The sequence below is a fragment of the Saccopteryx bilineata genome, chromosome 2 (assembly GCF_036850765.1).
Source record: "Saccopteryx bilineata isolate mSacBil1 chromosome 2, mSacBil1_pri_phased_curated, whole genome shotgun sequence".
NCBI classification, from domain to species: Eukaryota; Metazoa; Chordata; class Mammalia; order Chiroptera; family Emballonuridae; genus Saccopteryx; species Saccopteryx bilineata.
The window spans coordinates 384,324,184-384,350,542 of record NC_089491.1 but is presented as its reverse complement, the minus strand read 5'-3'; the positions used below and the strand labels follow the sequence as shown (position 1 = coordinate 384,350,542).

At 49.6% G+C, this 26,359-nt stretch overlaps 1 protein-coding gene across 9 annotated transcripts in view; it reads right to left on the bottom strand.

Moving 5' to 3' along the window:
* The window catches only part of MSI2 (musashi RNA binding protein 2), a 416,318-nt gene that overhangs the window by 305,197 nt on the left and 84,762 nt on the right, over positions 1 to 26,359 (bottom strand). The gene's annotated exons all lie outside the window — the stretch shown is intronic.

Genomic DNA, 26,359 nt, shown 5'->3' with positions numbered 1-26,359 from the left:
GACCCCTTCACCAGGTGATCCATCTTTAGGGGAGGGGCGAGGGGCGGAGAAGGACCCAGGTGAGGTGTCAGACAGACACCCGCACAGAGACCAACCCTGCCAGAGGTGGGGACCTCGGGCACATGGATTTATACCCTATTGGTCTCAGTTTGCCAACTAACTGCGAGGTCAAGAAAATAATACCCATCATCGGGAGAATTCAGTCATTCATTCCACAAACATCTGCAGAGCTTCTACTGTGCACCGGGTACTGCGGAAGAGGCTGAGATACCCGCAGATGAAATCTAAAGTGGAGGACCAGCTGCATGTAGCTCTGACCACCACCGGAACATAGTAAGTGCTCAATGCGTGGGGGCTCCTCTGCCACCAGGACCAGACCCCTCCGTTTGCTCATCTGCAGCCTGTCCCACGTCACTTCTTCCCTCACATGACCTTTGGTTGGCTCCTCTAGCACACTGAGATTTTGAGCAGGCTATTCCCCCCCTCTGCCCAGAAGGTTCTTTCCACTCCTCCTGACCTCACTCCATTCATGCTAAGTCAGCCCTGGCTCCCTCCCAACAGACGCCCTTGTACCATGCTCTCCGCCTCCCTCTCCTCTTGCCCAGAGCGCTTATCACAAGTTACACTGATGCATCTATTGGTGGGGTTGTCCGAGTGTCTCTCTCCCTAGTTTCCTGTCAGCTTCGTGCAAGCAGACGTGTCCTCTTTCACCTCTGAATCTCCCCTTAGCACCCAGAAAAGTACTAGCAGGTACCTCATGCCTGTTGTTGGGATGGAAGGAAGGATGGATGGATGGATGGATGGATGATTAAACGGATGGATTACTGGACGAATGGATGGATGACTAGACGGATGGATTATTGGACGGACGGATGGACAGATGGATGGATGATTGGACGAATAGATGGATGGATGGATAGATGGATGGATGAGATAGTACAGATGATTGTATGGATGACTGGATGGATGGAGGGGCGGGGGGCAGGCGGATGGATGATTGGGTGGATGAATGGATGGAGAGATGGATGGATGGATGGATGGATGGATGGATGATTGTACAGATGATTAGATGGATGGAGGGGTGAGCGGGCAGGCAGATGGATGACTGGGTGGATGAATGGATGGAGAGACGGATGGATGGATGGATGGAGAGACGGATGGATGGATGGATGGATGGATGGATGGATGGATGATTGTACAGATGATTAGATGGATGGAGGGGTAAGCGGGCAGGCAGATGGATGATTCGGTGGGTGGATGGATGGATGGATGAACGGACGGATGGATGGACACACGGATGGAATAACCACTTACTGGAGGTAGCCCAGATGTCCTCACAGGCCTCTCCTCTACCTCCAGACACATAATTCCATGGGATTAGTCCCCAGGCATACACAATCGCTGTGCCTCAATTTTTTCATCTGTAACAGGAAGTACTAGGAAATATTCAAGACCTTCAGGGTTTTGTCTTTTTTTTTTTTAATTGTCTCAATACAGGATACATTTCTCTGAACATGGCTACATCTTTAGTAACAGCAAATTCTTTTATGAAATAAAAGTAAATTAGGTATACTGTTAACAGACAGGAAGTGCCATAAGGTCCTGAAAGCAGGGGTTCCTTTTTTTTTATTTTTAAGAATACACTGAGACTTTTGTTTTGGGAAAAATGCTGGACTATGAAGGATAAAAGCCAGCAGTACAAAAAGGGAGAGATAGATTGATAGATACAGAGATAGATACATAGACAGACAGACAGACAACCTACGCAGGCATCTCTGAGCAACACATCAGGTTAGAGCACCAGGAAGGTCACTCATGCCCAGAGAAGTCCTACAGTTTCTGTTTTTAAGATCAGAGTCATCCCCAAGGGGAGCTTGGGATCACAGTGACAGAAGCCAGGGTTCTTTCACACCACATACTCAGGGCCCATCCTACAGTTGTCATGGCCCCTGCCTGCAGGGGTGAGGGAGGCCACGGTTCTTGTCTGGGTGGAGCACGGGCTTAAATGCAAGCCCATTAGAGAAGCAGAGCCTTAATTTATCAATTAGACACCATCTGTGGATTGTGTTCCTTGAAATAATTGTTGAATCTGACAATGCGCTGCGGCTTTACAAAGTTTCTGCCATCCTTGATGCGGTTTAATTAAATTTCTGCACTTAACTTTGATTGCGTCGAAAGCGCTGATGCCTTCCACAGATTGAGTTCCTTGGCCACCTGCTGTGACGGAGCCAGAAGTCTCCCCAGAGCAGGGGAAATATGTATTTTCTCTTATTTTTCAGCCTCGCCTTTTCTCAGTCTTCACCCAAAGGGAATCGAGTCTCCTGCTGCCCAGGGCGGGGTAGGGGGGGAGCAGGACGGGGCGGTATCTCTAAACCCAGCCCGCAGAGAGCCCTCCGCCCCACGCCACCCACACAAGGTCTTCCTGTTCTTTTATTGTGTCTCACTGAGTTAACAAAACAGAATCCCGGACCGTTACCAAATGCAGAGAAGTGGCTTAAAATAGAACACACAATCACGGTCACAGGCGGCGACCAAGAGCACAGGGTTCAGGTGGGAGCTGCTCTGGCTGTTAAGTCCCGCCCCCCAGAAGGAAAATGCAGGTCAGCACAGGAAGGAACCCCCACACCAGGAGGAGGCCTGCGACAAGGGGTCCACGTTAGCTGGTTAATCTTGATAGAAGATCCTGGGCCATGTCGTTATTTTCCAAGCACATCTGGAGGGCTGTTCCTCACCTGCCTGGTCTGAGAGACAAGGACCCCACCCACACAGGACTTCCCATGAGCCTTCATTCATTTACTCTGCGCATACGTGATACAATAGACATGACTTAAAATCTGTCTCTTATAAATTTGATGACCCTAGGCACCTCTCATAAGACAAATCACATAATATTTCTCCTTTCAGGACTGGCTTATTTCGTTTAGCATAAGGTCCCGGGGTGTATCTGTGTTGTAGCACGGGTCAGAATCCTTTCAGGACTGGCTTATTTCATTTAGCATAAGGTCCCCGGGGTGTACCTGTGTTGTAGCACGGGTCAGAACGCCCTTCCTTTTTTGAAGGCTGAATAATACTCCATTCCGTAGACACACACTCTGTTTATCCATTCATCCATCAATGTACATCTGGGAGGTTTCCACCTCCTGGCTACCGTGAATAATGCTGCTACAAACACTCTTGTAAAAATATCTGTCCAAGTGCTCACTTGCTATTCTTCTGGGTACAGAACCAGATGTGGAACTGCTGGGTCATGCAGTATTTCTATGTTTCATTGTTGGAGGAACCGCCATACTGCTTCCACGGCAGCTGCGACATTTCAAATTCCCACCAGCAACACACAAGGGCTCCGTTTTCAAACGGAAACTTTATAAACTAGAATTCACGCGCCTGGGTTGAACGCTGCCCTCTCCAGACTGTTCTCATACAAATATACTAGGAGTGGTATGACGTAAAGGCGCGCTCTTGGGCATGGATTTTTCTTTTCCCCAAGTGGGAAACATCAGAGGGGTGGACCGTAAAGAAAGAAAAGAATGAGGGGAAGGCCAGGCGAACAGGTGTGAAAAATAAACTTGGCACATTTTCCCCCCAGGAGCCACATGGCTCCTCTAACTCAAAACCTCAAGTTCAAATGATTTATGGACTACAGCTCCAGAACCATAAAATAAAATTCTCCGGAAACGCAGTCACAGCAGGCGATGGATCATTACGAGGGCCACTTATGCAAACCGTAAACTCGCGGGGCAACCAGAACTGGGTCAGATATTAATTTCCACGGAGGGCAGGGTAACTACCGACGAGCTACTCCACCGTCTCCCTCTCCAGATGGCCCAGTGTGCGTCCCTCTCCAGGCAGCCAGCGGACCGTCAGGTTAGGGGGTGAGGCCTGCAGCCCCCTCCCCCAAACGCCAGCCCAGACTTCCCACACCCAACCCTCTCACAGAGCAAAATTAAAATAAAAATGTACATTTCCATTTGATTTCTGTTTGTTTTTTTTTTGTATTTTTCTGAAGCTGGAAACAGGGAGAGACAGTCAGACAGACTCCCGCATGCGCCTGACCAGGATCCACCCGGCACGCCCACCAGGCAGGGGTGACGCTCTACCCACCAGGAGGCGATGCTCTGCCCCTCCGGGGCGTCGCTCTGCCGCGACCAGAGCCACTCTAGCGCCTGGGGCAGAGGCCAAGGAGCCATCCCCAGCGCCCCGGCCATCTTTGCTCCAATGGAGCCTTGGCTGCGGGAGGGGAAGAGAGAGTCAGAGAGGACGGGGGGTGGGGGGGGGTGGGGGGGGTGGAGAAGCAAATGGGCGCTTCTCCTATGTGCCCTGGCCGGGAATTGAACCCGGGTCCCCCGCACGCCAGGCCGACGCTCTACCACTGAGCCAACCGGCCAGGGCCTCCATTTGATTTCAATGTCTGATCACAACTCTACTTTCTGCCAAAGACAGTTGGGTTTCTGTATTCATTCTCTGACGACTGAAAGCCTGACTATGTGTACAAATCCTGCCACCACTGGTTTCCGGGTGGCTCCACAGGTCAGCCACACAGATCTGGGGCCCACGTAGAGATCCTTACGCTTGGTACCAGAAGGGAAACTCAGTATCACAGGTCACCAAGGGGTACCTGCTTCCTGACAACCAATTATCCCAACACCAGAGATAAATTCTGGCTTTTCCAAAAATGCTTCAAGTTGAGGCAATCGTTAGCAAAGACCCTTTGTGGACTACACGAGGAAGTGGAGGTGTGCTGTTCCATCCCGTCAGGCTGACCACATACATATGTAAATCAGTTAACACGGGGAGGGGCCTTACGGTGGACCCTGTGTTCCGATTCAAGGTTCAAAATGTTGCTTAAGTGATCCCAGCATACACCCCATCAGGGCGGCTGAGCTCCCTCAGAAAGTAAGCAACGGAGATATTCCAGACCTCCGCACGCACACATGGTTAATAGTCCGCCTGTTACAGTCTGTAGCACATTTTATGGACATGTTATAAAACCATCAGAATTAAGCAGTTCACACCGAAATCTACATCTTCACCTTAACCGTGCGGCACCTTCGCACCCTGTAATTAGCCGCCGCCGAGCGAATATTGAGTGTAGAGCGGTGAGGGGTCAATTACATCACCGAATGAAGAAAGGAGAAGACACCTGTCTTGGCCTCCGGTTCTGTCTTAAATTAACTTTTAATAGGAAACAAAATGCTATATTCGCTTTTCCTGCATTCTAAAATTTTTCTCCTGCAGAAGCAATAAGATATTTTTAAAATTCAGGAGAGCCGAGAAACCAAAGAGGAGTCACTCCATAGGCACAAAGCTCAGTTCTGACATTTTCTCTTCATGGGTTCTCACGGACAAACTGAAACAGCGCCAACCCAAGTGCTACTAGATGAAGCTAATTGGGGCCGTGCGGCCCCCACGGGCTGGGGGAGATTCAGGATTCAGGGACGAGGGGCCGGTCGGCTCTGCCACTCAGAGCCTCTGCACCATGTCCCTCTCCATGCCCCCCCACACCCCTTGTCATTCCCCTCAGAGAGCCAACCCCAGCCGGCGACAGACCCTCCGCCTACCACCGAGCGGCCTCTCCTAGAGATGAGAGGCTTGAGAAAAAAGTAGGAAAAATCAAAATTGTTCAAGATAAAAATGTTTCAACTCTTGCACTAAAACCCTTCCTGAAGTGAGGCAGGCTATAAATGCCACCAATATACAATTAAACACGTAAGCCCCAGCATGTGACAGCAGCCTGGGCCCTTCCCTGACCCTTCGGTCTGTGGCTAGCTCCACGTGGCCGCCGGCACCTCGCTCCTGAAGTCCCGTCCTCACAAAACTGGGTCTAACTGCCGGCTCCTCTTCACTTGCTTCAAGAGTCCACCTCCTCACCACGCAGGGCAAAGAACTTTCTGGAAAAATATGTCTCTCGCACTTCTCTGGTCCTGAACCCTGGAACACCCCGAGGGGATTTCTTAAGAGATAAGACAGGGGGGCCAGGCAGCCTGAGTTAGCTGCGAGGATGTTTCCGAAATACCTTGAGTCTCAATTCAAAGAGCTAAGTGGGAGGCTTAGCATAGGGGTGACTGGATATGGCAGTGACTAGAACAATAATAAAGGAACTGAAAATGACATTCAGTGCAAAGGAAAGCAGAGCCAGTCAACTGCAGAGAAAAGGGCGGCAGGGGCCGCCCCTGGCCCAGCAGGGCTTGGGGCGCCCCGGGGATTTCCCAGGGACGGACCCAGGCCCTGGCGACCACAGCCATGCAGTGGCAGGTACACTTTCCCCCATCCACCCTGCCATGAATTAATGTTAATAATGCCACAACCAGCTTTTCTTGAGGGCTCACTCATATTACCTGCGTTGGGAGGGGCAGTATTGGGAAGGCCATTCTACAGATGAATAAACTGAGGCTCGGGCAGGTAAGTCCCTGCCCAAAATTACAAAAGCTGGTACCTGCATTTGGAAACCTTGTCTTTCTGACTTCAAGGCAGGCCCATGTACTTACTGATCAGCCCATTTTATCTCCCTTGTCACTGGATTCCAAATAACATTTAAAATACCACAGTGAGGCCCTGGCCGGTTGGCTCAGTGGTAGAGCATCGGCCTGGCATGCAGGAGTCCTGGGTTTGATTCCTGGCCAGGGCACACAGGAGAAGCACCCATCTGCTTCTCCACCCCCCCCTCCTTCCTCTCTGTCTCTCTCTTCCCCTCCCGCAGCCAAGGCTCCATTGGAGCAAAGTTGGCCCAGGCGCTGAGGATGGCTCTGTGGCCTCTGCCTCAGGCACTAGAATGGCTCTGGATGCAGCGGAGCAACGCCCCAGATGGGCAGAGCATCACCCCCTGGTGGGCATGCCGGGTGGATCCCAGTCAGGCGCATGCGGGAGTTTGTCTGACTGCCTCCCCGTTTCCAACTTCAGAAAAATACCAAAAAAAAAAAAAATACCACAGTGAGTCAGAACAAAAAGTTTGCCACACTGGGGAGCTGAATAGCTTTTGACTGGGAGGCTCTCAGCAGAAATCCCCCCACCCCCACCCCAAGCAGTGTGAACTCAGCTTCTGGGAACTGTGAGCGGTGGGTAAGAAGCAGAACCTTTGTTCCAGGGATGATAGGAGAACTGAAGGTCAATGGCTCTGGGATGGCAGGACCCCCTGCCAACCTGGTCTGAAGGCCCATCCTCCTGCCCAGGTCCTGATGGATGGCAGCACTGAGGAACTTATGTGGGTGAACGGGGTTGCCCTCCACAAAACCAATCTCCAAGTACTAACAGCCTCCCTCACAGGACCCTAGTAATGTGGGATGCATTGTCCCTGAATTCACCTACGCTGTTCTTAAGCATGTTTACTCTCCAATATGTACAGCTCTTCAGGTGTACAACTAACTGTCAGGAGTGCTAGGAAATTTAGTACTTCTTTTATTGGCCCTAAAATTACTTTCCTCAGCCTTGTACTTCTTGTATTCAGGGAGTCACAGTGTGACTTTTCACCTCTCTGGGCCCATTTACCTGCACAATGAGAGCTTTGACCTTGAATCTCCAAGGTCCCTTCCAAACTCTGGTAACATCAGGATCCTATATTAACCTTATGATTTACCACTTGGTTGTTCAACCCAACCCAACCTCACCTTTCCAAAAGATCCTTGTACTTAGGTAATGTCTTTCTAGGGTGACCACTATAAATTCAGCCTTGCCTTGGAGCAAAAGGTGGCTTTCACTCCACAGCTGACAGAAACCTTGTTCAATGAACCACCCGAACAACTATACCTGGCAACTTTGTATCTTTCCATTGAACATTACTAGGACCTTACTGCTAGTCAATTCTGCCACCAACAACAGTGAAAAGAACAACTAATATTTGTTGACTATATTATACATATCATGCAATGTGTAACTTTTTTGCTTTAAATGCTATTGAATAGACCTCAAAAATATTAAAGCATATATGGACACTGTAAAAACAATGCAATCAACAGCCATATACCTATCTGCCAGTTTAAGGAGGGGAATTAAATGTGCCTTTTCCTAATCTCACCCCCTCTTCCCTCCTTTCTCAGAGGTTACCATTATCCGGGACTTGGTGTGTCCCACTGCGCTTTTCCTAGAGTCTAGCCAGTATTCTGCATATTTCTGAACTTATGCAAAAGGCATCATGGTGTAAGTACTCCTCCATGCCTGCTGGTCTCTCTCAGTGTTGAGTCTGTGAGTCATCGGCACTGCTGCAGGCAGCTATGGTAACGGAGCAGGTGCTGCAAGCCGTTCAACAACGACAATAGGAATACTGATAGCTCCATTGTACAGATGAGGAAACTGAGGTTCCAGGAGGTTAAATGACTTACCCAAGGTCACATGGAGGGTTAGTGACACCTCTGGGATTCAAACACATTAATAATGCAACCGGTATAAGGCTGGCAGTGTGGCAGAGGGGAGAAGGTGAGTGAGGCGGGCCCAGCCCGGCCAGGAAGGCACTTACAGTCACAGGGCTGACCCCACACGATGGACCGCCTGAATGCAGAACCCGGGTTCTTGACTCCCAGGGAATGCTTCGTCCCACCTGTTTTAGGAGCTGTAATCAGAGCTGCACCTGAGCATTCTGTGGCAGAAACGCCTTCCACGGCCAGGGTAGACCCCTTCTAAATTCTGAAAGTGATTCTGGACACCACTGCATTCTTATTCCAACATTTAAAACACACACACACACACACACACACACACACACACATACACACACCAAACTCAGAAGAACAAATACCCCACTTAACGACTAGCTCTGAGTTTCTAAGAAAAGGCAGGCTGTAGGTGACGAGGTTCCAACTATGGATTTGAGTCATTAAACATGTTACCTAGCAGACACTGAACCTTAAACATCATTGCAGACTTCAGAAAAGCCGACTGGAACCATCCTGGAGAAAAATGACCGAAGGAGTCAGTCTGGTTTTACAGGTACAAACTGCTGGCCAGAAAAAGAAAAAAAAGAAAAAGGAAACCCACAAAGGCTTTCCTGGCTTCCCTTTGCCCTCCATTTTTCACTAAAGCTTTTCCTTCAGGGGCAAATAGACTGCTCACAAAAATTAGGGGGGATTTCAAAATGGATATGAAGCAATAAAAAAAAGCATTTGATTTTTTTATTATTAAACAAGAACATCAGGAAAGCAAAGAACAAGTCAAAGAAAGTTATTCAATTATGCAAATGAGATGCAAAACCAACTTATATTTCATTGGTGAAAACACACTACACAAAAGGCTGAAAGTACCGGAGTATCTGCACGTTCCCTGATCCCCTCAATTTTGTGAACAGTAGTTGCCAAGGGCTGTCACTGGAGAGCCTTGTGACCCCTTGGAGGCCCAGCCCACCAAGTGGTGGGTCCCTGACAGCAGCCCCCACAAGCTGCCTCCTGGGGTTACACAGAAGTAACCCTCCAGAGAAAAGGCAAGAAAAAGCACTAGCTGACCGCAGATAGGAGATGGGCATGGACAGGAATCCTGGCTGAGTTATCAAGTCGGCCAAGGGCAAAGGTAAAGCCAAACACAGGCTCAATCAAGAGAATCAGCAAAATGCCTTTGGCTCAAGCCAAAAAAAAAAGATTAATTTATTAATCTGGACAGCAAGCATTTCTCCCTTGAGCCTTTTCTCTCCATATTTACTGATCGAATCTTTGTGAATGAAAACACAAGCCTCTGAGTGGATAAAGAAAGACACACATACAAAAGCCCCTCAACTGAAAAATCAAGTCCGGCAGGGCGTGATTTCACCTCTGAGTGAACAGGACACGGCCACAAAGGGCTGGAGGGGGGCTGGTGGCACGGTTCCCGCTGGCATCACCGTTAATAAGCAGGCAGCAGCGGCCTGTGCAAAGCTCTCCTGGGCCTGGCAAGAGCACTGCCGGGCTGAGCGGGCACCACCCACTGCCGCCAATGAAGCCCAGGGTCCTGGGGTGGGGGCGGGGCAGGAGAGAGTGGGGGCCCAGGCACTGCCCAAAGGCTGCTACGGTGGCCGATCCAGCTCCACGCCCAGAACCCTTGACCAGCCACCCACTTCCTAATGACCTCCCCACCAGTTGCAGACCCTGACTCTGGCCTTGGAGGGTCCCTGAGCTGTCACTCGGGAGACCAGAAGCTCAGAACTCTAACGAGCCTGTAGGGGTGCAGCCTCCGGGGCTGTGGTTCTTGGCTGCTCTAAGAAGGGCGACTATATCCTCACCATGGGTCAAAGGGGGCCTTTGTGGCCATGAACAAGGCTGTCCTCACGGGGAAACGAGGCCAGGCCTGCTTTGTTTCCTGGGGAAAGCCCGAATCATTAGGGACAGAGCAAGCTCTGAGCACGCTGGCCAGCCGGGGGACAAGTCACCCTGCAGAACTGGGGCAGGGTCCCTCCATGGGGCGGGCGGCTGGCCGGCCGGGGGACAAGTCACCCTGCAGAACTGGGGCAGGGTCCCCTCCATGGGGCGGGTGGCTGGCCGGCCGGGGGACAAGTCACCCTGCAGAACTGGGGCAGGGTCCCTTCATGGGGCGGGCGGCTGGCCGGCCAGGGGACAAGTCACCCTGCAGAACTGGGGCAGGGTCCCTCCATGGGGCGGGCGGCTGGCCGGCCAGGGGACAAGTCACCCTGCAGAACTGGGGCAGGGTCCCCTCCATGGGGTGGGCGGCTGGCCGGCCGGTGTGCAGAACTGGGGCAGGGTCCCCTTCATAGGGTGGGCGACTGGCCGGCCGGGGGACAAGTCACCCTGCAGAACTGGGGCAGGGTCCCCTCCATGGGGCGGGCGGCTAACCCCCGGGAAGTATGAGAGGTATGCTGGTACATCTCAACTGCTCCAAATAACCACACTGATTTGCACACGAAAAAGCAAACACACAAAAGAACACCCCAAAGTGAGGATATTCAAAACCGAAAGCAGCTGCTAATCACCTGCTTAGGTTTTTTTTTTTTTCCTTAAATTAGCTGCAACTAAGAATTTTCCAACTCTCAAGTACAATACACGGCTTAACATTTTCATACACCTGTAAAACCACTAAGTTAAATCCCATTACAAAAGACTCCAACTTATAAAGAAGCAGTTCAAATACAGTTCTTATCAAATACAAACAATGGAAAATGATTTAGGCAGAGAACATCAGACACTAGAAATTAACATTTGAAAAAAATTTTTTTACATAAAAACCATCTGTGTATTGAGATGGTGCACTCGGCAGAACCACAGGCCTAATTAAGGAACCAGGAACCCAGGCCTTACAAGGGTAATGCATTAAGTTTTGTGTTTTCTTCTGAGTCTTGCTAAAATCTTATCAGTATGGAACGTGTTGTTCTTTCCTCTCTTAATCGAAAATGTTGTCTATGTCACATGGTCCAGACCACTGCGGCCGACAGACAAAACCCGTCTCCTTCCGGGCCAGCACCCCCCACCCAAGGATGTCTGCCGACCAGTCCGACCAGGGCATAAACGTATCAAGAAGATGAAAACGGAGAAGCGTGCCCAAGCGGAAAGAGTTAGGCGAAGAGGGAGAGCTGGAATGTGTGGGCAAGAAGGTCCAGAATTAATATATAACACCTTCCTTTCCCTCATCTCTCTCTCTCTCCTGGGCGAAGGACTAAAAAAGACCAATTAACAGCTATCACCAAAATGGCACTTGACATCTTACAAAGCGCTTGGTGGCTATCTTCGTTGATGCACAGAGCAACTCAGTGACCTGCAAATAAGGAAACGAAGTCTCAGAAAGGTTAAGTGGTCCACCTGGGGTCACAGAGCTGGTTAATAAACGACAGGCCAGAGCCTGGAAGCCAGGTCCTGCCAGCCTCATGGCCTCTCAGAAGAGCGTCATAAAAACAAGAGGCTGAGGGGAGTTGGGAGCAAGAGAATCTGTGGTCTGAATGATGGTCACCAAGAAATGGCATGTGATTGTGCTTTTTTTTTTAATTTTTCATCTATTGATTTGCGAGAGAGAGAGAGAGAGAGAGATCAATTTGTTGTTCCACCCATTTATGCATTCATTGGTTGACTCTTGTATGTGCCCTGACTAGGGATTGAACCCGGAACCTTGACTTATCAGGACCACGTTCTAACCAACTGAGCTACCCAGGTAGGGCTGTGATTGTACTTCTCTTCATGAGGCTGTGCTTTGAAGGTAATGACACAGTTTTCACTTGAGTGTTTGCATGCTCCCCAATAGAAGGGCCCCAGGAAGAGCAAAAAAGGGAGACAGAGAGAACAGACCATTATGTCGTGGACACATGGTGTTTTGTGTGCTCCGCACCCACCACTGGGGAACCACACCTCCCTCACTTCTAATGGGGCTGTCAATAAGATATGGCGTCTGTGACCTAAGCAAGGCAGATCGCAAGTGACGTTAGGATGCTGGTAGACTGCAGGACCATTTCCACTGGAACTGCCAAGCTCACATGTGAATCCAGGATCCTGACGGCCCTCTTATCCAACTCATGGAAAACATTTATCTACAAAAGGAATGAATGAGGCCAGCCCAGAGACGGAGGACCGGGGAGAGATGACATACGGAGGCAGACATGATGACATCATTGAGCCCCTGGAGCCAACAGTGACAAAGCCAGGAGAGCTGCCGGACTTGACAGTGAATTGGGCCAATACAGCCCCTTTTCTCCTGGAGCTTGTTTGAGTAGGGTCATCTGAGACCACAAGAATGCTGACTGGTGACACTTAAGACACTATTAAATATATACTGACCACCAATTCCATGTTTTTCAGACTCTATTTTGTGGCCCCATAAGAACACTCCCACTCCTGTCTGTGAATCTGATCCTGTAGTCCCCTTCAACAGTTAATCACGTCACATCCTCTCCGACTCAAATCCTCCCCGTGGTGGCCTATCACAACCTCTTTTTCGTGGACTTCAAGGTTCCTCTTATCTGGCCTCTGCCTCCCTCCTCAAACGCACCCCCCCTCTCCCATCATACCCACTCCTCCCCCACCACTTGGCACAAGCTCGCTCCTGCCTCGAGGCCTCCAGATGTCCACATTCTCTGTCGCCTCTCCCAAAGCCCTGTGCCTCCTGCCTTCCCTTCATTCATATCTCTAACCAAGTATCACCTCTCCAGCATTATCCATACTCCTTTATCTCATGACTCTAATCCCCACTGCCTGGAACTGTATTTTACACTTATTCATTTGTTTACTATCTCAACTCATAGGTTAGAGTGTCAGTTCTCTGAAGGCAATGAATGGCCTTCATCATGTCGTTGCATCTGTATCCCCCGTACGTCTCTACCACTATGTACTGAACACATAAACAAAACCCCCACACCGCGGCATCCACACACCTCCAGGTACACAGGGCCGGAACGGACTGCTGGGCCATTCCATGGCTTCGCGCTTTCCACCCCAAAACTAAGAGCACCAGACTGCTGACCAGGGCTTGGCGAACTATACAGCTTGTGGGCTAAATGCAGGCTAGTGTCTATATTTATGTAATCTGTAAACTAAGAATGGGTTCTACAGATGAACATTTATAATTGATTTGATAATGGAAAACAATAGCTTTAAACAGCAAAATGTCATCCCCCCCCAAAAAAATAATATCCATTTTTCTCATTAGTAAGTTTGTATTACAAAAAAACTGTACTCAGTTATTGTCATTACACTTTGAATTTCAGCAGTAAAAAAATTCTGTATAAATATTTCTGTTTTGTTATGTAAGTACTTATATAAATATTCTAGATATTATATTGCTTCTTGACCCGCAAAGCCTAAAATATTTACTGTCTGGCCCCTTTACAAAAAAAAGGGAAAAAAGTGCCCACCCCTGTTATCAAGGGAGGAAAGGAGATTTAGTAGGTCAGTCTAACCCCAGCACCATCCAAGACTGGTTGTTAATGAGGAAGCAAGACCATGTTGTAAGTTCCTCTTAATGCCCTGGGACCCAGAAAAAAATAATCAGATTAAGTCTCCAATCTACTGAAAACTCTTAAATTCAAAGGCCCTAGACAGGAAGCAGATACTCTGGTTCAGCAAATACCCCTACAAGAGAAATGATACCAGCACTTGGCCCACCTCCAGCTCCACCCACCTATTAAATACACAAGGGAACGTGTTTCACCTTGGAGTCCACCTTAGAATCTGAGAGGAGCTTCTCTATTTGTTCTAACTGAATGTGCATCAGTGCCTTGAGTCTGCCTTTAGCCATATGCTCCTTGAGGTCCTTCAGGACAGAGGTCCTGGGGACAACCCCAAGAGAACCGTCCTTCGGAACCACATCAAATCAATCAAAATGGCCCACAGTTGGTCCAAGGATGCCTTAAACAGGAACATTAGCCAAAGGCAGAAACCACCCCCCTCCTGGCCAGCAGAAGTCCAGCAGTGGTCTGGGAAGCACGGGAGCTCAGACTCTACTGGAGTTGCCCGAAGACTGAAGGAAAGAAACGTGCCCTCCCCTCCTCTCCCCCTCCCCACCCCCAAGGGAGCACGATGACTGGAGCGCTGGGGGGGGGGGGGAGCTGTGGTTATTCAAATCATCACTAAGTGACTCAACTCTCCAGAAATAAAAGGTGTCACAGTGGGAAATTCTCCATCCTGACTTTGCTTTTTGGCTTTAGCAGAATAAAGCTGCTGAGCAGAGAACCAATTAATTTTTAAGCATTTCTTTAAAATGACAAGAGTCAACCTCACCCAGTCCAGTCATTACTAATTTCCTGCTTTCCACACCCGGACCCTTAACACCGCCCTGTGAAACTGCTCTGGGCCTGGGCGCAGAGGCTACGTGTAGGAGGGCCTCCGGGCCAGAGCACACTGGGCACCTGAGGGACTCCATCCAAACGAAAGCCACGTGGCGAGAGATGGAGACTAAAACTCCTTCAAGAGCTAGAACCTAATCCAGGTACAGATTCTGCAAGGTACCGGTTTATTCCACTAACGTTCACCCACTGACCTGCCTCTTTGTCCTGTGTCTCCCCCCCCCCCCGGGGCCCTCCACACCACCTCCTGACATTACAGACCCGCGTGAGCTGGCAGAGCAGGAAGAGTGGCAGCTGCGCGTGCTGAGCAAGGCCACCTGCAAGTGTTCACATCGGGGACGGGGACGAGGGCTCGGCCACCACCCAAGTCTTCAAGGCTGGGTGTCTCCCCTCCGTCCTCTCCACAACAAGAGGACGAAGTGAGAGCCCTCCATTCAGAACTCTAAAGGCTAAACCGGCAGGGCAACCACAGATGTCTCTACTTTGCGGCCTCAGGTTCCAAGCGTAAGAAGGTGGCCCCAGACGTCCTGCACGGGGTCACCTCAGAGGACAATGCATTAAAGAAGAAACCGGTCAGGTTGGTGACTTAGCATCCAGATCGCTTCATTTCACAAACAGTGGTTGAGTGCCTGCTCCGGGCAGGCACTGTGTTGGGGACACAGAAATCCCTCCCCTCCGAGGACATAATCCTACTGCACGCAGGTGTTTGAAAGGCGGCAGAGAAGACAGCCCAGCTCACACTCTCCCCTCACACACAACTTACCTTCTCCTTCACTTGGTGTCTCACTCACCCAGCCATCGGCCCACTCATTCATCCCATCAAACAAGTATATGTTGAACACAAACCTTAGTCAGGCATGGAGCCCGCTCAGTGGAGACGCCAGAATTTAGAGATAGAAGGGGTTCGGGAGCAGCGACCTTCTAAGCGGGGGAGGGGGATGTACAGAAGCACCCAGTTTCTGCTTAGGTGGCGTGCTCATTGGGGTGTCCGGGAGACACTGGTGGAAGAAGACAGAGCCCCAGTTCCAGCCCGCCACTGTGACCAGGCTCTGGGAAGATGGAAATGAGGAAGCTGTGGCCGGAGTCCTCGCTGAGACTCCACTCCCACGGGATGGATGGATGGATGGATGGGTGGATGGATGAATGGATAGATGGATGGATGGATGGATGGATGGATGGATGGATGGACATTTGACCCTTCAGAACCACTGTCTGCTCCCTTCCTCTCCGCTCCATGCCTGGCAAGACTGACCTCTACAGAATGCCTCTCCTGGGCTCCTGTACTCTCTGGCTTCCGGTTGGCTTTGGCCAATAGAAGGCACCGTCAGGAGAAGCTGGGGAGGAAGAGAAGCCGGGTATGGCCCCAGCTCCGGTCCCTGTACGCCGGGCCTCATTCCTCCCACTCTGCAACAGCTCCTATCCGGGAGCCTCGCCCACAGCTTCATGCCTGCATCAACGCCAACGGACAGACGGACCAGGGGCCTTCCAGCAGCTCAGGGCAGCAGGGCGTGAGGAGGACAGGGATGACGCTCAAGAAGGACCAGATACTGGCACACTTCACAGCCACGCTGAGGCGTCTGGACTTCATCCTGAAGCAATGGGCCATCTCCAAATGCCAATCACACGGCGATTCCACCCAATACTCCGTTTCCAGACACATCCCTTCCGTGGGCACACTGAAAACCGGCCTTTATTGAGGACGAATAAACATAATCCCTAAAACGGCTATTTCAGAGCACTATGTCTGGACTCTAAGGCCAAAATAGAAAAGCTATCAGACCATGAAATACGGTTCACAGTAACATCTCTCTATGAACACACACACACACACACACACACATACACACAGGCTTCGGAGCATTAACGATCTCAGGTGAAAACACACTAGTCATTAACAACAGATTTTGAGAAGATTACAACCTAAATAACTATCATTGGAACACGTAAGTTATTTAACATAAAGTGGTTTCATATGGTTCATTTATAACTCGTGTAGCACCGCGTGTTATTGGTCAGCAAGAATCCATTCAGGTGACTGCCACCAGAGTCCCTCGATGTCCTGTTATTTTTCCAAAAGGGCAGCAAGGAAGGGTGTAATTATGGATTTCTCAGGGACTACTGGATTAAACAATACTTCTTGACTTCCTGCCCCCCCTTTGGGTTTTCAGGTGTTTATATTCCTGAAATTGGCTTTCAAAGGTTTCCAGTAGAATGATTTTTAAAGTCTCCCTGCTTGATAAGCTCACCATAACCGTGTTTCCACCCTCTTTGTTGTTCCTGGGTTGTAAGTGCAGGGGTTGGAACATAAGCACACAGGTGTCCTAACTGATGAGTAATAAGAATAGTAACAGTAACATATTACTCTGAGAAATAATGCTGCTGTTATTTGATACACGGTACTGGGACACCGATGTACACAACTGATGCTTCGGAAGCAGGTATTCGAACATTTCATCTTCCCTCCCCTTTCTGCTTGCTTCTTCCTCCAGGACGCGTAACGGGCCCAGCTGTGGAGAGCTCCCCGTGTTCCTTTCATCGCTGTCAGCATGGCTCACAGACCTGAACGTGACTCCCGACCATGCCAAATGGAGAATCTCGGAGTGTCCTACGTGCTCCCTGTGAGCTGTCGTCCCCAGGTGCTTCCATACTCTCTCTAAGGAGCTCATACACATGCGTGCACACACACACACACACACACACACGCACGCACACACACTCAGCTGGGTCAGGAGTCAGGCAGCAGTGATCGCCACAAGGGAGAGGACGGTGGACAGAGGGAAGCCCACCAGTGGGTGGGGGAGGAGGGACAACAACCTGGACCCCTCAAGCCCAGGCCTCTTTACCAGGGACACAGGAACCTGGATGGAGAGCCAGCCCAAGACTGGTCTTAACTTCAGAAACGTCAAGAAGCTTTCTCTGTGTCCTCAGCATCCCCTCGGCCTGCTAGCCAGGACTCAGAGCCTCTGACCTAGAGGCAAAGCCTTCCGGTCCATAACTGGAGGTAAAGGCGTGGCTGGGAGAGCTCATATGCACAAGGCTTAAGGATACCAGATCCTTCCTAGTTCTTAGATGAAAACTAAGAAGCCAGAATACCCCGAGAGGGGATGTGACTTGGGGAGAGAGAGACACCAACTTAAGCCTGTCACCATTCTCCCACAGGTGGTCTTTTATGGGAACAAAAGTGAATGGAGCTTTTGAATTCCTGAGTCTCTGTCACAGCCTCTAGTCCAGGGGTCCCCAAACTTTTTACACAGGGGGCCAGTTCACTGTCCCTCAGACCGTTGGAGGGCCGCCACATACAGTGCTCCTCTCACTGACCACCAGTGAAAGAGGTGCCCCCTCCGGAAGTGCGGCGGGGGCCGGATAAATGGCCTCAGGGGGCCACATGTGGCCAGCGGGCCGTAGTTTGGGGACGCCTGCGTCTAGTCCAATGGGGCTGCTCAGGGCCCCATCACTACCGGCCCCTCCCTCCCAAACCCCCATCTCAGCCCTCTCATCTAACAGTCCTCTCATCGGCACCACACGTGTGATCACGCCATTGTGAGATGTACTGCAAGTCACCTGTGCCACTAGCAACATACAGAAGCATGCTAAGAACTTAGCATTTAGGAAGGCAGAGACACGCCTGACCTGTGGTGGCACAGTGGATAAAGCGTTGACCTGGAACGCTGAGGTCATCAGTTTGAAACCCCGGGCTTGCACGGTCAAGGCGCTTACGGGAAGCAACTACTATGAGTTGATGCTTCCCACTCCTCCCCCTCCCCTCTCTCTTAAAAAAAAAAAAAAGGAAGGCAGAGCAGATTCTAGATTCTTCCTACAGTTTCATCTGTCACCTCTCCTACTGCAATGCGAGCACCCACGAGCGGAAGAGAAAGGGCTGGATGCGCAGCAGAGCACAGGGAACTGTGCCCACTTCCCGCAAGTGAGCAGTGAGCTCCCAGACGAGCTCATGGGGCTCACTGCTCCGCCCTCACCCTGGCCCGGCGTCTGGCAGAGGGCATCGCCTCTGCATGTTGGTTGGTTCAGTGAATAAGGGAAGAAGGACCAGTTGGACACGTTGGAACCCCAAGTTCCTGGAAAAGCCTGAAGGATCGCTTAGAGCACTGGCTTTCAACTGCTGGTCTGGGGACCGCTGCTGGTCTGCAAAAGAGTTAACCACCGGATGCTGAATGAAGATTAGAGTCTGTAACTGCTGGCTTAGACAAACTGAGGAGGAACTGATAACATCTGTTCCAGCTTATTCCATTGAAGCAGGAAGTGGGGGACCTAGAGACAAGCCTATCTGGGCATGAGGGAGACCCAGGATGAAAGTGGGGAGGTGACCTCACGTTCCCAATTCCAAAGAGAGAACACCTCCAATAAAAGAGCCGTGCGGTTAACACGCGTGATGCTAACGTGGGAACAGGACAGAAGACCGCACACCGGTCGTGAGAGCCGTGCGGTTAACACGCGTGACGCTAACGTGGGAACAGGACAGAAGACCGCACACCGGTTGTAAGAGCCGTGGGGTTAACACGCGTGATGCTAACGTGGGAACAGGACAGAAGACCGCACACCGGTCGTGAGAGCCGTGGGGTTAACACGCGTGATGCTAACGTGGGAACAGGACAGAAGACCGCACACCGGTCGTGAGAGCCGTGGGGTTAACACGCGTGATGCTAACGTGGGAACAGGACAGAAGACCGCACACCGGTTGTAAGAGCCGTGGGGTTAACACGCGTGATGCTAACGTGGGAACAGGACAGAAGACCGCACACCGGTTGTAAGAGCCGTGGGGTTAACACGCGTGATGCTAACGTGGGAACAGGACAGAAGACCGCACACCGGTCGTGAGAGCCGTGGGGTTAACACGCGTGACGCTAACGTGGGAACAGGACAGAAGACCGCACACCGGTCGTAAGAGCCGTGGGGTTAACACGCGTGATGCTAACGTGGGAACAGGACAGAAGACCGCACACCGGTCGTGAGCCGTGGGGTTAACACGCGTGATGCTAACGTGGGAACAGGACAGAAGACCGCACACCGGTCGTAAGAGCCGTGGGGTTAACACGCGTGATGCTAACGTGGGAACAGGACAGAAGACCGCACACCGGTCGTGAGAGCCGTGGGGTTAACACGCGTGACGCTAACGTGGGAACAGGACAGAAGACCGCACACCAGTCGCACCGCAGCATCTACGCAGCTGGGTCTACACAGGTGGGGACAGGGCTGGAGGACACGGAAGCCCTCAGGGAGGATGCTGGGCAAACTTTTTCCTTCTCTGAGAATCCGAAAAGTGCTGCTATAACGTTACATTTGTTATTTAAAAATCAGAATGGTTAACATAAGAGCTATTCTGGAATAAATGCCTCATAATTCAAATTTCAATAGGAAGGTAGTAAGTACACCATTAATTCCCACTTCCTTTCTAGGATGCAAGTCCAGAACACGTCACATCCTTATTATCTACGGTAATTTTAGAACAGGTAGGGAGGGCCGCGACGGTCATAGCTCATTTCCAGGAATAACAGTGAATGGGAGTATTGACTATTGGGCCACTTAATTGAGAAATCTGCTACAGCAAAATGCTGGCAGATTTTCCATTTGTAACTCCATGACTCAGACGGAAGCATAACTGGTACACACTCGCTATGGCGAAGATGTGGCCCGGAATCTTTAAGTCATTTTCCTAAAGGTAATCAAAGTAAATTTAAAGAGCACACACACAGAAACCTATATTCATTCTGTACCACTCTTCATAGTGTTTAAATTTTGTATAAGTGGAAGGCTTTATAAAATGTTTAACGTTCAAACAACAACAAGAACAACAACAAAGAAGGAATCCTGGGTCTTAAAAGCACTGAAATCATTCAGCCTAGAGCAGGGGTCTCAAACTCAACTCAGCATGTGGGCCGCAGAGCAAGATCACAGCCGTTCGGTGGGCCGCACTAGGTCTACAAAAGGCAACTGTTACACAACACTTTTCTCACTGCAGTTGAAAACAAAAAAAAATCAGTACAACAAGCACAATGGTACATGCAGTTTACTCAGTGTCACAAAATGACCAGAAACTGTAGTTCACATCACAACTGCTGTTAACTAAGCTAATATCTAGCTAGGATGCTAGAGAAATGAAAAATACAAGTAGACCCCTAGGCTTACTTAATTTTATCCAAAATATTTTGAACTTCGTGGGTTAGTCTGCGGGCCGCACAAAATTGTTCGGTGGGCCGCATGCGGGCCGCGAGTTTGAGACCCCTGGCCTAGAGTATAGGTATTCATGTTTTTTACTTTATTCCTAAGAGACAGCTCTTTGTCAAATCCCCTAAGAAAGCTCAATCTCAGTTTCTTACGTGTTAGATCAATGAGTTGGATCCATGAACTCAACAGGTTTGCAGCTTCATTAAGAAAAAATTAAAGAGGAGGAACGGGGTTCGATTCCCGGCCAGGGCACATAGGAGAAGCGCCCATTTGCTTCTCCACCCCTCCGCCGCGCCTTCCTCTCTGTCTCTCTCTTCCCCTCCCGCAGCCAAGGCTCCATTGGAGCAAAGATGGCCCGGGCGCTGGGGATGGCTCTGTGGCTTCTGCCTCAGGCGCTAGAGTGGCTCTGGTCGCAACATGGCGACGCCCAGGATGGGCAGAGCATCGCCCCCTGGTGGGCAGAGCATCGCCCCATGGTGGGCGTGCCGGGTGGATCCCGGTCGGGCGCATGCGGGAGTCTGTCTGACTGTCTCTCCCTGTTTCCAGCTTCAGAAAAAAAATATATATATACAAAAAAAAAGAAAAAATTAAAGAAAAAAAAGAATATTATTAATTACATGTTTCAAGCCTTGTTAAGAATAAATAGTAGGGCCTAACTTGTGGTGGCGCAGTGGATCAAGTGTCAACCTAGAACACTGAGGTTGCCAGTTCAAAACCCCAGGCTTGCACATATGGGAGTTGATGCTTCCTGCTCCTCCCCGCTTCTTTCTCTCTCTCCCCTCTCTAAAATGAATAAAAAAATAATAAATATTAGAAGTGCTTACTTCACTTGCTAAACTTTTCAAACTTCAAAAGGTTGATTTTCACACAACTCTCAAGAAATACAAGTGGACAAGTAACAAATAATTTATGGTGATGATGTAACGTTTTCTTAGAAAATGTCCTTATGGGGAAAATAAATCAATAAATCAATATAAAGAAAAGTATTAGTTAAATAATACATGTAGCATGAGAATATGGCATAAGGAATCATGAAGGTGATAACATTTGAAGGATACAGAGCTAACATTTTTTATCTATCACCTTTGACCTTCCTTTTTCTCCTCTTCCTCTGTCTACCACCTATATCTTTCAAAAAATAAGATACAATTGTCACAACCAAGGGGAGCCTAGGAGATAGGACTACTGAATGTAATGCAGTGTCCTGGGACAGATAAAGGGCAGTAATGCCTGACTGGTGGTGGCACAGTGGATAGAGCATTGACCAGGACACTGAGGGCCCAGATTCGAAATCCCACGTTTGCCAGCTTGAGTGTGAAATCATTAAATGATCCCATGGTCGCTTGAGCCTAAAGGTTGCTGGCCTGAAGCCCAAGGTGGCTGACTTGAGCCCAAGGTCACCGGCTTGAGGGTGGGGTCGCCAGCTTGAGCATGGGATCATCAACATGATCCCGGGGCCACTGGCTTGAGCCTAAAGGTTGCTGGCCTGAAGCCCAAGGTGGCTGACTTGAGCCCAAGGTCACCGGCTTGAGAGTGGGGTCGCCAGCTTGAGCATGGGATCATCAACATGATCCCGGGGTCACTGGCTTAAGCCTAAAGATTGCTGGCTTGAGCCCAGGGTCATTGGCTTAAGCAAGGGGTCACTGGCTCGGTTGAAGCCTCCTGGTCAAGGCACACAAGAAGCAATCAATGAACAACTAAGGTGACAAAACTACGAGTTGATGCTTCTCATCTCTCTCTCTCTTCCTCTCTGTCTCTCTGCATCTCTCTCTCTCTAGGAAGAAAAAGAGGAAGAGGAAGAGGTAGAGGGGGAAAAAGAGGAAGAATAAAAAAAGGAAGAAGAGGAAGAGGAAGAAGAGGGGGAAGAAAGAAAGAAAAAGGGCAGTAAAGGAAAGTTAAGGAAAATAGAATAAAGCAGTGTTTTTCAACGGCAAAAGAGTTAACCACCCTGAAGAGTCTATAATCATTGGGTGTATAATTTTCATACAACATCAGGGTGGTTAACTCTTTTGTGGACCAGCACAAAGTTTTTGGTGGAGCAGCACCAGTCCACAGACTGGCAGTTGAAAAACACTGGAATAAAGTATGGACTGTAACCTTAAAAATAGTATAACACCTTAAAGAACATATACTACGACATCTTCTGTACGAGAAAGAAGGGAAAATAAGAAATACAAATATTTGTTCATCTTTACAAAAATACAAGAAAGACAAACCAGACAATAAGGAAATTGGTTACCTCTCAAGGGTTGGGAGAGAGGGGTAGAGGGCTAGCAATATGGGAGCAGTGCTTCTCTAAGTAAGCTTCAAAGTATCTGTGAATGTCCCATATAGTAAATAAAATTCAATTCACAAGGAAGGGAAGCAGGGGGTGGGGGGGCATATGAAACTGAAGGCAAACCGTAACCACACAGAGGGTCAGCAGAGCAAAACAAATAAATAAATAAATAAATTCTTGGGATGCGGAAGACCCAGGTTCGAGACCCCAAGGTCGCCAGCTTGAGCGCGGGCTCATCTGGTTTGAGCAAAAATCTCACCAGCTTGGACCCAAGGTCGCTGACTTGAGCAATGGGGTTACTCAGTCTGCTGAAGGCCCACGGTCAAGGCACATATGAGAAAGCAATCAATGAACTAAGGTGCCGCAACAAAAAACTGATGATTGATGCTTCTCATCTCTCTCTGTTCCTGTTTGTCCCTATCTATCCCTCTCTCTGACTCTCGCTCTGTCTCTGAAAAAAAAGACAAAAAGAATATAAATTCAGAGGGTCAGCAGGCAGAGGGAGAACTATCCAATCAACTCATGCACTCAGAATGTGGGCAGACACCCTCAGTTCTCAGCTGGGGTAGGTGGGGCGGAAGGGGAGAACTGACGGCCGATCCTGAACCCTTTTTAATAGGTTTGGATTTTTTATAGTGGCACGGACAAGCAACTCCGGCTCTATTTTACATGTATTACAGGAGTGAGCAGACTCATAGATGTGCTGATGTTGAAGGCCAGGGTCCTCACTGGGGAAGAAGGCCACACACACAGAGTGGGGGAGGCGAGACAGAACACTGTACCGATGGGCTGGAAGGAAGGACGGGGTTATGTCCATATGTATGTGTGTGTGGACATGCGTTACGACACTCATTCGTGTGTTTCCTAGGTGTCTCCACTGAAATGACCTAGAAGCAACACCCCAATGACAATGAGTGAAGACACTTCAGTGGCAGTGAACATCCCTACACTCAGCTCTTGGTCTCTAAGTCCACTCCCCAGTGAAAGATACCATCTCCGTGGAGAAATGACTAACTTCAGGGCTGGGTTGAGGTTGGATGCAAGAGGATCCTGGACCATCTTGTTCAGCCAGAAAGTAAAGAAATGGTCAAAAACAATATTGGGCCTGACCTGTGGTGGCGCAGTGGATAAAGCGTCGACCTGGAATGCTGAGGCTGCTGGTTCAAAACCCCGGGCTTGCCTGGTCAAAGCACATATGGGAGTTGATGCTTCCTGCTCCTCCCCCACATCTCTCCCCCCATCTCCTCTCTCTAAAATGAATAAATAAAAATCTTTTAAAAAAAGTGTTGGAGCCCTGGCCGGTTGGCTCAGCGGTAGAGCGTCGGCCTAGCGTGCGGAGGACCCGGGTTCGATTCCCGGCCAGGGCACACAGGAGAAGCGCCCATTTGCTTCTCCACCCCTCCGCCGCGCCTTCCTCTCTGTCTCTCTCTTCCCCTCCCGCAGCCAAGGCTCCATTGGAGCAAAGATGGCCCGGGCGCTGGGGATGGCTCTGTGGCCTCCGCCCCAGGCGCTAGAGTGGCTCTGGTCGCAACATGGCGACGCCCAGGATGGGCAGAGCATCGCCCCCTGGTGGGCAGAGCGTCGCCCCATGGTGGGCGTGCCGGGTGGATCCCGGTCGGGCGCATGCGGGAGTCTGTCTGACTGTCTCTCCCTGTTTCCAGCTTCAGAAATATATAAAAAAAATAAAAATAAAAATAAAAAAAATAAAATAAATAAAAAAAGTGTTGGGGTGCATGTTCTAAGGAGCCAGAATGAAAGGCCTCCCCCACTGGCTAAATCTGAGATAACTGGAGCACCGAAAGAATGAAATACAGTGATGAATTATAAGCCATGGGGGGGGGGGGGGATAGGACTCCGTATGAGTCCATACCTGTAACTAACAGGTTAACAGATTCAGTGGAAGAGAAGGAAGGACTCCCGCTTACAGTCGACTGAGGGGAGTGTGGGAGTTTTGCAACCACCAGAGTCAAGACTAGATCAGGAGAAAGGTCAGTGGAAGTTAACTCTCAGTGGAAGTTGTGATGAGAAGCATGGGCTTCAAGTGTCTCCCCACAGACTGCTTATTGGGTACAAGGGGAAACAGAACAACTGTCCCGTGGAGAGAACCAAACAGCGTCTTGACCAAGCAACCGAACTGACATCGTCAGCAAAGAGGGGCAGACGGGCATCGAGGGTCTCCAGATGTGACCCAGAACATTTACGGAGCATCCTGGCCACGAATGCAGAACACAAATCTAATCATAAGAAAAGATTAGACAAGAATGTCTTCCTGGGGGGAAAAACGGGGGTGGAGGGACTATATTCTTTATGAATACCAAAGTCATGAAACACAAAGAAAAGCGGCGGAAGTGCTCGGATTAAGGCAGCCTAAAGAGACATTAGAAAACTGAAGGTGATAACTGAGCCCGCGTGGTGCCCTGAACTTGAGGGGAAGAGAATGCTACAAAGGACGTTTTGGGTCAACTGACAAAACGAGTACGGTTAGTAGATGACATAAAAGCTCATGTTGATGTTAAATTTCCTGGCGTTTACACTGTACTCGAATTAGGTACAGGAATACCCCCATTCATCGGGACACGAACGTATCATATTTCCGAGTGAAGGGTCATAATGTATACAATTACAGGGGGCCCTCGGGTTAAGACAGTCTCGACGTACGACGTTTCGGGTTTATGACGTTCACTCCCATAAAAACTTTTTAAAAAATTGGGACGTGAGTGTTTCGGCTTCACCACTAGCGTCGTACTTACCAGTGCTCCATTTGTCTTAGGCGAGGATGTGTTTCGACTTACACCAAAAGTCAGGTTACGTCACTGTCGTAGGAATGGAGCTGTATCATAACCCGAGGACCCCTTGTATTCCCAGACAACTCAGGGGAAAACAGTGTGTCTAGAGAAACAGAGAGCAACTCCCAGGGCATGGGGGAGGGAGAACGCTCACAAAGGAACGACTGAGTGGAAGATACATGGGCTGTTCTCCACATTTATTCTTAGAATTTTTTCTGTAAATTTTAAGTTATTTCCTAACGAAAACAAGGGGAAAGGGAGGCAAAGGGGAGGTGCTGAATTTTTTGCAAATCCAGTGACCTCAACAGAGGAATCAAGGTTACAGAACTCTATAACTGGTATTACTAAATAAATATTTGCCTAATCATAATCCCCAAAGTAACCAATATATTCCAGGATCATTTCAAAATATGTGTGTGTGCATGTGCGCACAAGCATGAGAGA